At 45.9% G+C, this 11,616-nt stretch overlaps 1 protein-coding gene across 1 annotated transcript in view; it reads right to left on the reverse strand.

The window, feature by feature from the left end:
• The window catches only part of LOC147693642 (P2Y purinoceptor 2-like), a 207,878-nt gene extending 198,039 nt beyond the window's left edge, over positions 1-9,839 (reverse strand). Inside the window, exon 1 of the mRNA XM_086933850.1 lies at positions 9,709-9,839. The gene's annotated coding sequence lies outside the window, so the exon portion shown is untranslated. The remainder of the gene's footprint in view (positions 1-9,708) is intronic.
• Positions 9,840-11,616: the final 1,777 nt, after the last annotated feature.

The following is an 11,616-nucleotide window of genomic DNA, read 5'->3' on the forward strand; positions in this document are numbered from 1 at the left end:
TACCCAGGCTTCTAAAAACTCATTTTATAAGGGCGCTCCTTATAGATAACTCATCCCCCACCCCTGGGATACCTAGGGGTGACCCTGGGGGTCCCTAATATGCAAAAACATGGAAGGTTTTTAATTTTTAAGGGCCCCTACCCCCAAAGTCGAATTTGGGCACAATTTAAGGTTTAAAAAACTGTCCTGGCCACCAGTGCAGCTTTTAAACTGACCTCAGGCTTCAGCACTGCACACATGCTGGTGCAGAGAATCTGCTGGCCTCTAAACTGCCATGCCCCAGGATACTGGAGACTTCTAGGTATTTTCAATCCCCTGCCCTATTACATACATATTTCGGGGTGGTCCACTGCTGATGGCCCATCGCGTAAATGCCCTGGGTGCGCGGCCCCGACGGAGTCTGTGGCCACCTATTGTTTGCCTGCCCCGCATATAAAACTGCTAGGAAGATATGGCTGAAACCAGTATGCAAGGGGTTGGGTTTGAGGTGCCATAGAATGGCTTTACGAGTCCTCACCACTGACTCAACTTCAACTGTCATGGTTTGCGGGGAGGCCACATTTCTAGGCAGCGCATGGCTGACCCGTATTAGGAGATTAAAGCAGCAGACCCCCCCCCCCCTGATAAATAGATAGTCGACACTCGCTGGCCACTAGACCTATGTAAAGCTGAGTTAGCATAGCTTGTTGTATTTTTATTACTTAGCCTACAATGTATTGTTGAGAAAGTTGTAATTGGGCCTATAGTAAACATCCAATGTACAGTAATCATGTAAGGTTCCACTTTTATCAGGAATTTTATTGTGTTAGGCTTTATTTAATGTCCTTATCTTTTAATGGATTGCAATGTATATTGTTGGAAATGTCATTCTTTTATGGTGACATTTTTTACCGAATAAAGATTATTTCAGGCATACTAGGGGCTTAGGTGGTAGGTCATGCCAACTACAGGGGTACCCCACCATACTAAAGTATACCCTAGTGTAGGTTGGGGGTCTTAACTGTGTTCTAATGTGTTCCTTTTGGCTTGGCACTGGCCCTGGGCATGGTTAAACAGAGCCAAGGGTCAGTCAGAGTCAGTTACCACCAGTTCCTCTCAGCAAAAAGTTGGGGGTGCCCAGGGCACAGGATGACTTTGCAACAGGGGGGAATAGTCGAGTGCAGTGAGCTGTTTGGGATTCAGGTCTTCTGAGCCCGAGGTCTCTACATTTCAGCCGCGGCCCATGCAGGTAAGAAAGCTGGGGTGGTGGGGCCCGGTGAGGGGGGATTTCAACAGATGACAACGAGGGGAAATTATTTATTTAATTTTCCCTTGTGGTCCTTTGTTGAATCCCCCTCCTAACCCAGCCCCACTGCTCTTACCTGCACGGGCCGCGGCTGGCACATTTGATCCCAGCTGTCCCTGACAATGCACCTTGTCAATAGCTGTACTATCAAAACTGACATAAAAAGAATTACACAGGAGGATTAATAGACAGAAGTGAAGCACAGCTGGTGTAATACCGAAAAGAACCTCAAAAATAGAGGTACAAAAGTGTGTAATAAATAACACTTATCAATAACTGCTTGATTCAGAATGGTCAGGGCTGAAGTCAAAATGTTGCTCCCGTAAGAATATTCCTATATACACATTTTCAATGTTTGAAGAATTCATTAAATTCCTAGGACTACTAATTTATTTATGTATTTACTGAAATGTATATCGCGCATGGCTGCCCCAGTGACGGGGCGTCCCAGCGCTACCAAGTAAACATGGTTAATACAATCAGCGAGAAGGCAGAAATTGACCCGTGAATAGCCAGGTCTTTATTGCTTTACGGAACTCCAGATGATTTTGGAGTCCTTGAATTGCAGGGGGAAGAGAATTCCAAAGTTTAGCCGCCAGAACTTTGAAGGACCGACCCCTTGATCTGACTCAACAGACACGGGGAATACAGACCAGTCTTAGATCCGATGAACGGAGTGGTCGGTTCACGCAGTTTGGCACTAACAATGTAGCTAGAACAGAGGGAGCTTGATGAGACAGAATTTTAAGGGCTACACATAGAACCTTAAACGGATCTCTTCTCTCCACTGGCAACCAATGAAGTTTGGATAGTGACCTCGACACTGAGCACGATTTAGGAAGTGCTAACAGAATCTGGACTGCAGCATTCTGAATTCTCTGGAGTCGCAGAGTGCAAGATTTACTGGCCCCTAGATATAGAGAATTCCCATAGTCCAGCCTCGCCAGATGGAAAACAATGTTAATTGTTTTAATCCAGGACTACCAATAAGCATAAAATTTAATACATGCATAATATCTACCAGGTGCAAAATTGGGCAAAGCAAAATTCTTTTGCAATTTTGCGTTTGTTCATTTATCTTTAAGATTTTTTTTCATGGGGATTCTCTTTTTTTATTTCTTTTTATTGAGTAGAGCAAATGAGACATAGCAAGAACAATCGATAACAGGGAGTTTAAATCCCATTCTCGGATCAAAGCCTGCACGTATGCCTAAAACCAACATGGAATAAATACAAGGAAAAAGAGAAAAAGCCTATTACCACAATCATCTGGCTACTTCCTTAATTTTAAAAAAGTGATTTAGTCAATATCTCGACTATTTACAAATGTTCAGATCTAGCATACTAAAGTGCTATAATACCCGGAAAGACCCAGGGTGAATTGTCTTTCACCCGACATAGAACCAGCACAGTTGAAGTACGGTACAGCAGAAGATATTGCAACAATACTCTGGCAGCATCCTTAATTCTCAGAAGTGCTTTGGTCAAAAGTCCCTACTTTTTACAGATGTGCAAATCTAGCATACTAAAGTGCAAAAGTTCTAAAGTGCCATAATACACAAACGACCAAAAACAGACTATGTTTTCACCAAACAAGATATCTCACAGGATAAGTCAGAATTCAAATATGTGTACTATTTTTTATTTATTTATTTATTTTTAAGATCCTGCTTAATATATCCATAGAACTTCTGTTTCCACCATAGTTTCAAGGTTCACTAAATATTTCCATACAGCAGTGAACTTGCTTGTAGTGCCTACCCTCCTAGCGTATGCTTCTTCAAACCTCATAGTTCGTTTCATTTTATTTAACGATTTTGAATATGAAGGTACTTCCGCCGACCTCCAGTTCTGGGGAATTAAATAGCGAGCAACGAGGGAGCAAATTGCTATAAAAGTCACCTCTGCTTTTGTCAGGTTTTCTTTAAATCTAGTAATGCCAAAATGGGCTTCCTCAGCCTCTGGATCTAGCCTCTTCTGTATTGCCTGATTTATGGCCGAAAAAATCTTAACCCAGAGTGGCTCAAGTTTTGAACACGTGAAGAATGTAACCAAGCCCCTTCCCCTTCTGCCAAGCAGCGGAAGCATCTATTCTCCACTTCAGGATACTTTTTGTTTAGTATTTTAGGAGTATAGGATGCCATCCATCGAGACAAGAAGGCAATTATTTTTAAATTGGCAACTCTTAATGCCTTATTCCCTAACTGGGATATAGACTGCCACTCCTGACTTGACTGGGAGCAATTGGTTTTCCGGGTTACTCTTTCTAGAAATTTCTCAACCAGAAGAGATTCATTTTGATTGCACAGCTGAGAGTACCAATTACCCACCCCTCTTATTTTGGCTCGAAATAGAGCGGTCACCAACTTGGTCGGGGCACCACTAGACGAGAGATTATATTTGTTTAAAAAAATGTATAATCTTTTAATATTCAAAAAAGCCAGGCTTGTTCCATTCCCCACATCTATTCTGAACCTCTTCCCAGGTGATTACTTTATGCTGCATAAAAAAGCGCCCCAGCTCTTCTAAACCACAATCCTTCCAATTCCTAAGGTGACTGGATTGAATTTGAAGACCCAAACTTTTGCAGTCCCCTAATTTTAAATAGTGGAGTCCAGTAGAACCTGCTTGCTTAAAAAAGGACTGTAGGCTAGAGGCATAATCCTGCAGAGTCTTATATCTGGTTCTCTTTGGGAGTTTAGATGTTTTAAAAAATATCAGGATTTGCAAACCATATTCCTGTACCATTTTGTCCAAAAAAAAGTTCTCTAATAATCCATTTGATTCCAGTAAACAAGCTGTTAGGTCTAAAATAGCCGCCTCATAATATGTTCGGATTTTTGGCAGTGCCAACCCACCCCGATTAATATCTAGTTGTAGTGCTGAAAGTTTGACCTCGGAAACCATCTTGCTCCAGGCAATCATGGAGATTCTCACCCTGAACCCTCCTTAAACACGGGGTATTCAATCTCCGGAAATGATTTTAATAAACCTCTGTGTGAATACTGCAAACCTATGAGTTTGGGAATAACAATATTGTGGAATTTGCAAATACTATTAGCAATAGTAAATATTAGGAATATGCCCTCGAATTATTTTTAATTTTTTGGCTTGATTAAGATGAATTTAGATGTGCAAATAGCTCAAAGACACCAGGTTATAAGGGCCTTGGACCCTCTGCCCCACCTTTAATTTATAGCAGGAGCCGCAAAGCCTGGTCAGCACTGCTCACATGGTTTATCCTGGTCAGCCCGGGCTGAGGGAGAAAGCACAGTGAGCAGAGGAGGGGCTGGGACAGTGGCTGGGACAGTGGCCCGGGACAGGAGAGTTCCAGCTCCCTGATCTGCACAGTGTCTGCTTTCTAAAGATCTGGGTGAGACGAAGTAGCATATCTAAAGGGTGCTGCGGGGAGTCACAGAGACACATAAGGCTGATTCTGCATGCCATTTCTCACTTGACATAGCGTTTTTACGAAAGCATTACCATATTACGGAGGAAGCATTTGTTTTACTCATTGGAGAAATAGCATCTTTTCAAAGTACCAAGTAAGCTAATCTCTCCTCACTTTGAAAATTGAGTCTGAATCATTCAAATGGAAAACTATCCCTTAATATGTGGATTATCAACATGTGATTTACAATAGCGCAAGTAAATTCTGATGATTTTTTTCACATTTCTATTTGTGACAGTTGTTTTTGTACAGCACCCACTGTCAAGAGTATGCTTCAAGGCACTAATAAAATCATCAGATCAAAAACCTCCGAATATGGAAATTGCACGTATGTGCCAGGGCACCCTTTTCATAATGTATCACAAATAAGTACACCCGACATGATAAGCCATCATTGTGGCCCATTGCGTCCCAAATATAAAGATTGTCAGCTATGCGGGGCTTTTTAAAGCAAACTTTGCAGCCCTTTGTTTTTTATTGCACAGCAGGCAGTATTAAATGATTAAGAAGGCATGCATTACGTTTTTTAAACATCTACTTATGTACTGTTCGTGACAGTTTAAAGGAAATCTCTTTCCACCGAAGTTAAGCCACACCAATGTACCTATCATACAGCACGCAAATGACTTGGTGATTTTGGACCATACACGCAATGGTATAAAGATGGCTTGGGCATGTTACATGCCTACAACACCAAGAACGCCCTGCTCGCAAAAGCCACAAAAACTACAGGTCTGGTCTTTGGGAAAAGAGCCAAGAAACTTCATTTGGTATGAAACTTGGGACCCTTAAACATAACCACAACTTCCAAATGAAGTTACCTCGGCGTCCGGCTGTCTGTCAGACACTGGCAAGCCCTTCCTACATGTAAAGTCCCTTGAAGAAAAAGCAGCCAAAACATTGTTTGCCCTAACTAAACTTTAACACAAATGACCGAGCCCTACAGCCAAGGGGATTCGAATAGTAAAGTGGGCAAACCTGCTACCCATTCTCAGCTATGGGCACCTCGCAAAACCTGGCATGCTCACAGAGACATTCGAGTGTTGCCAGAGAGCTGCAAATAGGAACAGATTCCCCAAAACAACAAGACGCACACTGATTCCACTGGAGTCCGGGCTGGTGAATAAAAGACACTGGGGGGCAGATTCACCAAGGCAGTGCAGGCTGTGCCCATAGAAGTTAGAATCTGTAGACCACTTAGTATGTTGCTGTTGCTGTCCAGAGTTGCTTCGCCAAAGGCGGATTGATTTAAGGCCATTATTTTTGCAGCATGGCGTAAGATGATGCAAAGAGGCAATGTTGCATATTTCTTCGTCTGATGTCCCAATCAACTGGCACGAATCAGCAAGTTCTTAGCCACAGCCGAAGGCTCCTGAGGGATGATAGTCCACGCCTGGGATCCTCCCAGCAGCATCATCAAGCATGAGCTTGCCTGACTCAATGAACTGGTGGCCCAGATGTGGCACCCTACACATGGGCCAGTTTGACAGCTGCCCCAGAGGCTCCACTGCCCCTTTTATAGTACTGTTAACCCATCTGGTCTGAAACATCTGACATGGTTCGGCTGCTTGACATTTTGCGCTTTGAAATATATGTTAGACGACAATTTCACCCATTCCTTCACACTTGCTGCACTTTAACACCACTAGGACATAGCTTTAGCACTTTACTATTGTCTTTTCCACACTGGCTGTGTTTTCTAATCTCTGCAATGAAGCATCTGGATTGATTCGTTGCAAGGTATGTGACACTTTGGAACATGTTTGCACTTACATGTGCTCAGTGATTCGGCCCTTTTGCTTTTTTAATGTGTTTTTTAATCTTGGAATACACTAGGACATAGCTTTTTACCATTGTACTATTGCCCTTTCCACACTGGCTGTATTTTTGATCTCTGCTGTGGAGTATTTGCATTGATTCGATGCACGGCACGTGGCACTTTGCAGTTTACTTCCACTTAATGCTTCCCCTGTTGTGCTTTCTTTTTCTGGAGACCCTGTGTCCCACGTTCTTGGTGGTTTTACCTCAATGCTTTTTTATTGTGATTTAATTTCTTTGTTGTCTGTTCGCACTTTGATAGAATTGTAAAGGTTTTAATTAATCATGCAATACATTTTTACTTACTCATATGCTTATATCATTGTATAATATGTTTATGGAAGTCTTTTATGCATATTTTTATTGTGAAGGACCATTAATTGGTCGAATAAAGTTACTACTACTACTTATGTGCTGTCTCAAACCCTTATTGCTGTGCAATAGTAGAAGAACATGAAAAACATACATTGTAGACCTCATGTCATGCCTTTTTGATCATACTGCAGTTGGGGTCTCGGCCATGACTGCAAAGGAGGTCAGGGCCGGCTTTAGGGCAGTGCGACCGGTCCAGCCGCTCTGACTGCTGACCTGTGGAGGGGGCACTGACCGCAGGGCTGGACACTGTGTTTCGCAATAACTTACTTTAAAAACACCTGTTGCAGAGTTCATTGTGTGTTCAGCTTTCAGGCAGCACTAAAAATGGCAAGATAACTCTTGTGAATTATATTCCTGCTAGAGAGAGAGATATCAAAGTTTTGTCTTGTGGCAGTTTTGACTCGCCCTAATGTAAGCAGAGGGTTAATATGCCTGCTGCAAAGAACAGATCTGTATTTTATGTGGATAGCTGAGTGGATCAGTAACGCCAGTCTTGATCAGTGCTTTAACCCCTTCCATGCTGACGACGGCCGGGAGCCGTCATGGCACAGAGTGCTCGTGTGCTGATGACGGCTCCCGGCCGTCATGACCGCACCTGCGATCGGAATGTGTCGCACAGGCACAGAATCTCAGCCACGCCCAAAGGGTTAAAACAAATTAAATACAGGTGAGAGAGGCACTATGGAGAGTTGAGGGGCCCTTTTGACCAGTGATAGTGAGGGAATCATTGGGGTGGGGGGGTGGGGTGCGGGGGTTGGGGTTCAGAAGTGGAGAAGTGTGGCTCAATGGTTAGAGCAGCAGACCCTGATGCAGAGATCTAGCCTGGGACCAGGGTTCAATTCCCTGCCTCGGCGGGTCTTGGGCTCAAAAATTCCACGGACCTGATAATTCTTGCCTCGGTGCCTATTCCAATCATAGAGTCCCACTCTGGGCAATAGCTTGCTTAATCTCCACAACGGCCCTCACAACGCTAAGGATGCCTGGCCTCCACCTTGGGGGTACCCAGGAGTGGACGCCTCACAGGGAAAGCCAGAACGGGTTCCACAGCGGTGTTCGTACAAGCGCCTTGAGACCCTTGCTGGTGAGTAGTGCGCTATACAAGTATCAATTTACATTTACAAAAAAAGATTGTGGCATCAGGTGCTACCAGCGCAAAAGCCGGCCCTGAAGGAGGTAATGATATGGTTTTGTCAGATCCTCCAGCAGCCGCGGTCGGTAGGGGAGTACCTGCCGGCAGGCACGGCCCGTGCAGGGCGTTATACCGGGACGGTGACGTCAGGCGAGGGAGGGTCAGGGTGGGGGGGTTGTACAATGCGGGATATGGACCATTACAGGTAAGTACCGAAAAAAAAAACGAGTTTCGTTGCCTGCGCTGCATCGCCAAATGTGATGCAGCGCGGGCAACGAAATTCGTTTTATTTATTTATACATTTACTTACCTGTAAACCTCTATAATCCATAGATTACTACCCCCCATCCTGCGCCCCCCCCCCTCCCCACGTCACCGCCCGGCAGGTATTCCCCTACCGACCGCGGCTGCCCTCCAGTGATTAAATACATTATTGCCTATGCCAATTAGACCTCCTTCTACTTTGTAGGACGTTTTACAGCACTCTATCCCTCCTCTCCTCTTTTTTAGGCACAGGATATGACGTCAGTTGCCTAGAATCACAGGATGTTGAGCTGAGGCCGGGATTCAAACGTAATTCCCAATGCCCAAAGATGACCGTTCCTGCCACAAGACCACTTCTATAATGAAGCACTACTTCCAATCACTTGTTTCCTACTTTCTGGGGTCAATGGGGTTCAGCTTGGGAGGCCAGAACAAGTTGGTTGGCGCTATAAAAAATTAATAACCAAATGAAGTATCCACAGTCTTTCCCATTACAAATCGGACACGGGGTGAGGGCATCTGGGGGGTCACCTCGATGGCACTGCCCACGTGACCCGGCTGAGCCCACCAATATGTCTCCCATGAAATAGCTTCGAGAAATGACCGTCTCGTGCCACCCTGTTGTTAGTGCTCATTAAAGAGGGGGCACAGAGAAAGGCGTAGAACTGTGTACCCTGTGGCCACAGCACGTACAGTACGGAGATATGAGACTCTTCAGGACCCACGTGACTTACACTTTTCAAATACACCCTTTTAGGGATCAAAAGCTGTCCTTAATGACCCATGCGACTGACAGGTGTCAGTCAAGTAGTTGGGATGAACTGTCAGCCAAGTCAACGGCTGACAACTCGCTTCCAAAACAAACACACAAAAAAACAAGTTATAATCCTGGCGTGCCCACTTAACCACAGGTTTGCTCCTCAGCACCTTTCCTTTTGCTAACATTACTTCATCATCTAGAAGTGGCTGTGCTTGGAAACAGGCTAAACGCTACATAGTAAAATGGATAGATTTACCTAAGCACGTTTTCCACGTACATCAAATAAAGCAGTTTTAGTTTCAATTTAAATAATTGTGCGGCTCACAAAACACAGCCACAGAGCCGAGAAATCTGCAGCTAGCTACAGAACGTTTCAGGCGTATAGAAGAGTGCAAAGTTGCTTTGTGGTTTTCAGATGTATGCAATTGCTACCCTACCTCTTACATTGTGTTTGCTTCAGATACTTGCACAAGTGCCACCATTGCCTACATAACGTTTGTTCTTGTGCTGGAGTATCAGTTCTGTTCCTACAGTGAAGCGCTCTGACACCTTCGGGCAAAGTCCGCGCTATATAAAAACGCATAAATAAATAAATGCACACTCAAGTGAGAATGACGTTTCCTTACGGGTTCAGGAGTGTCCGGCAGTCCCCCTCCCAGGAGCGCAGCATCCCCCGCTAGCAGCAGCACTCCGCCGAGACATGCGCTGGCGCTTTGGTGGTCGCTCTGGGCTTCTGTGCGCTGCCGCAGGTGCAGGGTCGCAGTTTGTAGCTGGCACGCTGCTGCCGCCGCCAGGGACCGGCGTGTGGCTGCTGGGTCTGGTTACAACTGAGGCTTCCTGGTGAGGGCGGCGGTGGGAGGGGCTCCGGGGCCGGCCTCCTCCCACCCCGGGCAAGGACCAGGCTGAGGTCGGCGGACAAGAACGGTCATGCCACACGCGGATGCCAACGTCTTACCTAACTCGTTGTGCCCCAGCGCTTGTTTGCTCATCTGCGCCTGCAGTGTTTTAAGTAAATATCTGTGAGTAACCTGCGGGTCACGAGTTCGGATCCCGGCGCAGCCCCCGCGGCTCTCACTCACCCGAGGCTGTGGGGTTGACTATCCACGCTGGGGTGATGGGCAGTGCTCGAGTCGGGGTACCACGCGGGTGGACGGCGTCCAGCCACTTATCAGGGCCGGCCTTAGGCATGTGCAAGCTGTGCACCTGCACAGGGCCACCAAACCCCAGGGGCCACCACACCAATATATATCCTTAATATAAAAATCTTATGAGGATGGATACATATTTGCGTGGCGGCCCCTTGCAAGGATTTGGTGGCCTGTTCCACTTCCAAACACACATACTCCCCACCCCCTCTTCACTGGCCTTCGCGCTCCGCCCCCCGGACCCCATCTTCCGGGGCCCCCTACCTACACTTGCTGCCCAGGGCCACCATGAGCCTAGAGCCGGCCCTGCACTTATTTAACCAGGAGGTCGATTACTGGAGCAAACGGAGCCACACATTCAATCTTTGGCCTCTCTGGGGCGAGATCGCTGCTCATTCAGAACGTTGCTCGCGCGCTGGCTTCTCTGATGCAATCGCATCTGAGGGGTGAGCAAGAGGAGGCAGGCAATGAGTCTGATGGTGCAAGCCACCCTTCGTGACGTCCTTCCAGTCGTGAGGTCAGCGTCCCCCCACTTATTTTTTTTACTGATAGTAGTGGCGTTTGTTATTTGCAGCACTGCGGAAAGCATGGCTGTAGGGAGTGTGGGAGAGATGTGGGATTTACCCAACCGCCCAGATTTTGGAGGGGACACGGGGGACAAGTGTCGGGGGGCGTAGTGGACACAAAATGTGCACTTCCACTGTTGGCGGGGCCATTGGAGCGTTAAAGCGCTACCTCTGCATTGGACCTGCAAACCTCGTTTCAGTCAGGGTCGAATTTAGAGGGTGGGTTTTTCGCTCGTGCCGAGGACAAATTCCCGAGGCTAGATGTAGGCTGTTGTTTTTCAGGTTTGGGGCTTTTAGCACAAACTGTCGGCCGGACATTGACATTCGCCCCGCAGACAAAGGGAGGTGCTGGAATCTACAGAAGGAGTACTTTGAAAAGTGCCTTCCTTGAGGCCTCCCCAGGGGTAATAAGCGCTATATAAAAGCAATTACAGGTGATGCATCTTTTGTTTGGAGCCCACTCCAAATACAGAAATACACGGGAAAGGAAACATGCTCCTTATCTGTTTATTGCAAATTTGCCATTAATGGAAACGAATAGCCAACAGATACCTTTGCAATGTGTTTGCTGTGCCTTCGGGCTACTGCAGTCCAACCTTTCAATTCCCTTAGTGCAGCAAGGGGCCCCCTAGAATGCATTTCGAATTTATCAAACAGATACAGGGCCCGATGTAGGTAAATCCCATTTACCGATTTTGAAATACCGAATTTTACCGATTTGGTATTTCAAAATCGGTAAATGGGATGTAGGTCCCAACATCTGGATTCGTTACCGAATCCTTAACAATTCATTAATTACCGATTCGGTAAATACCGAATCGGT

Source organism: Lissotriton vulgaris, chromosome 8 (assembly GCF_964263255.1).
Source record: "Lissotriton vulgaris chromosome 8, aLisVul1.2, whole genome shotgun sequence".
Lineage (NCBI taxonomy): Eukaryota > Metazoa > Chordata > Amphibia > Caudata > Salamandridae > Lissotriton > Lissotriton vulgaris.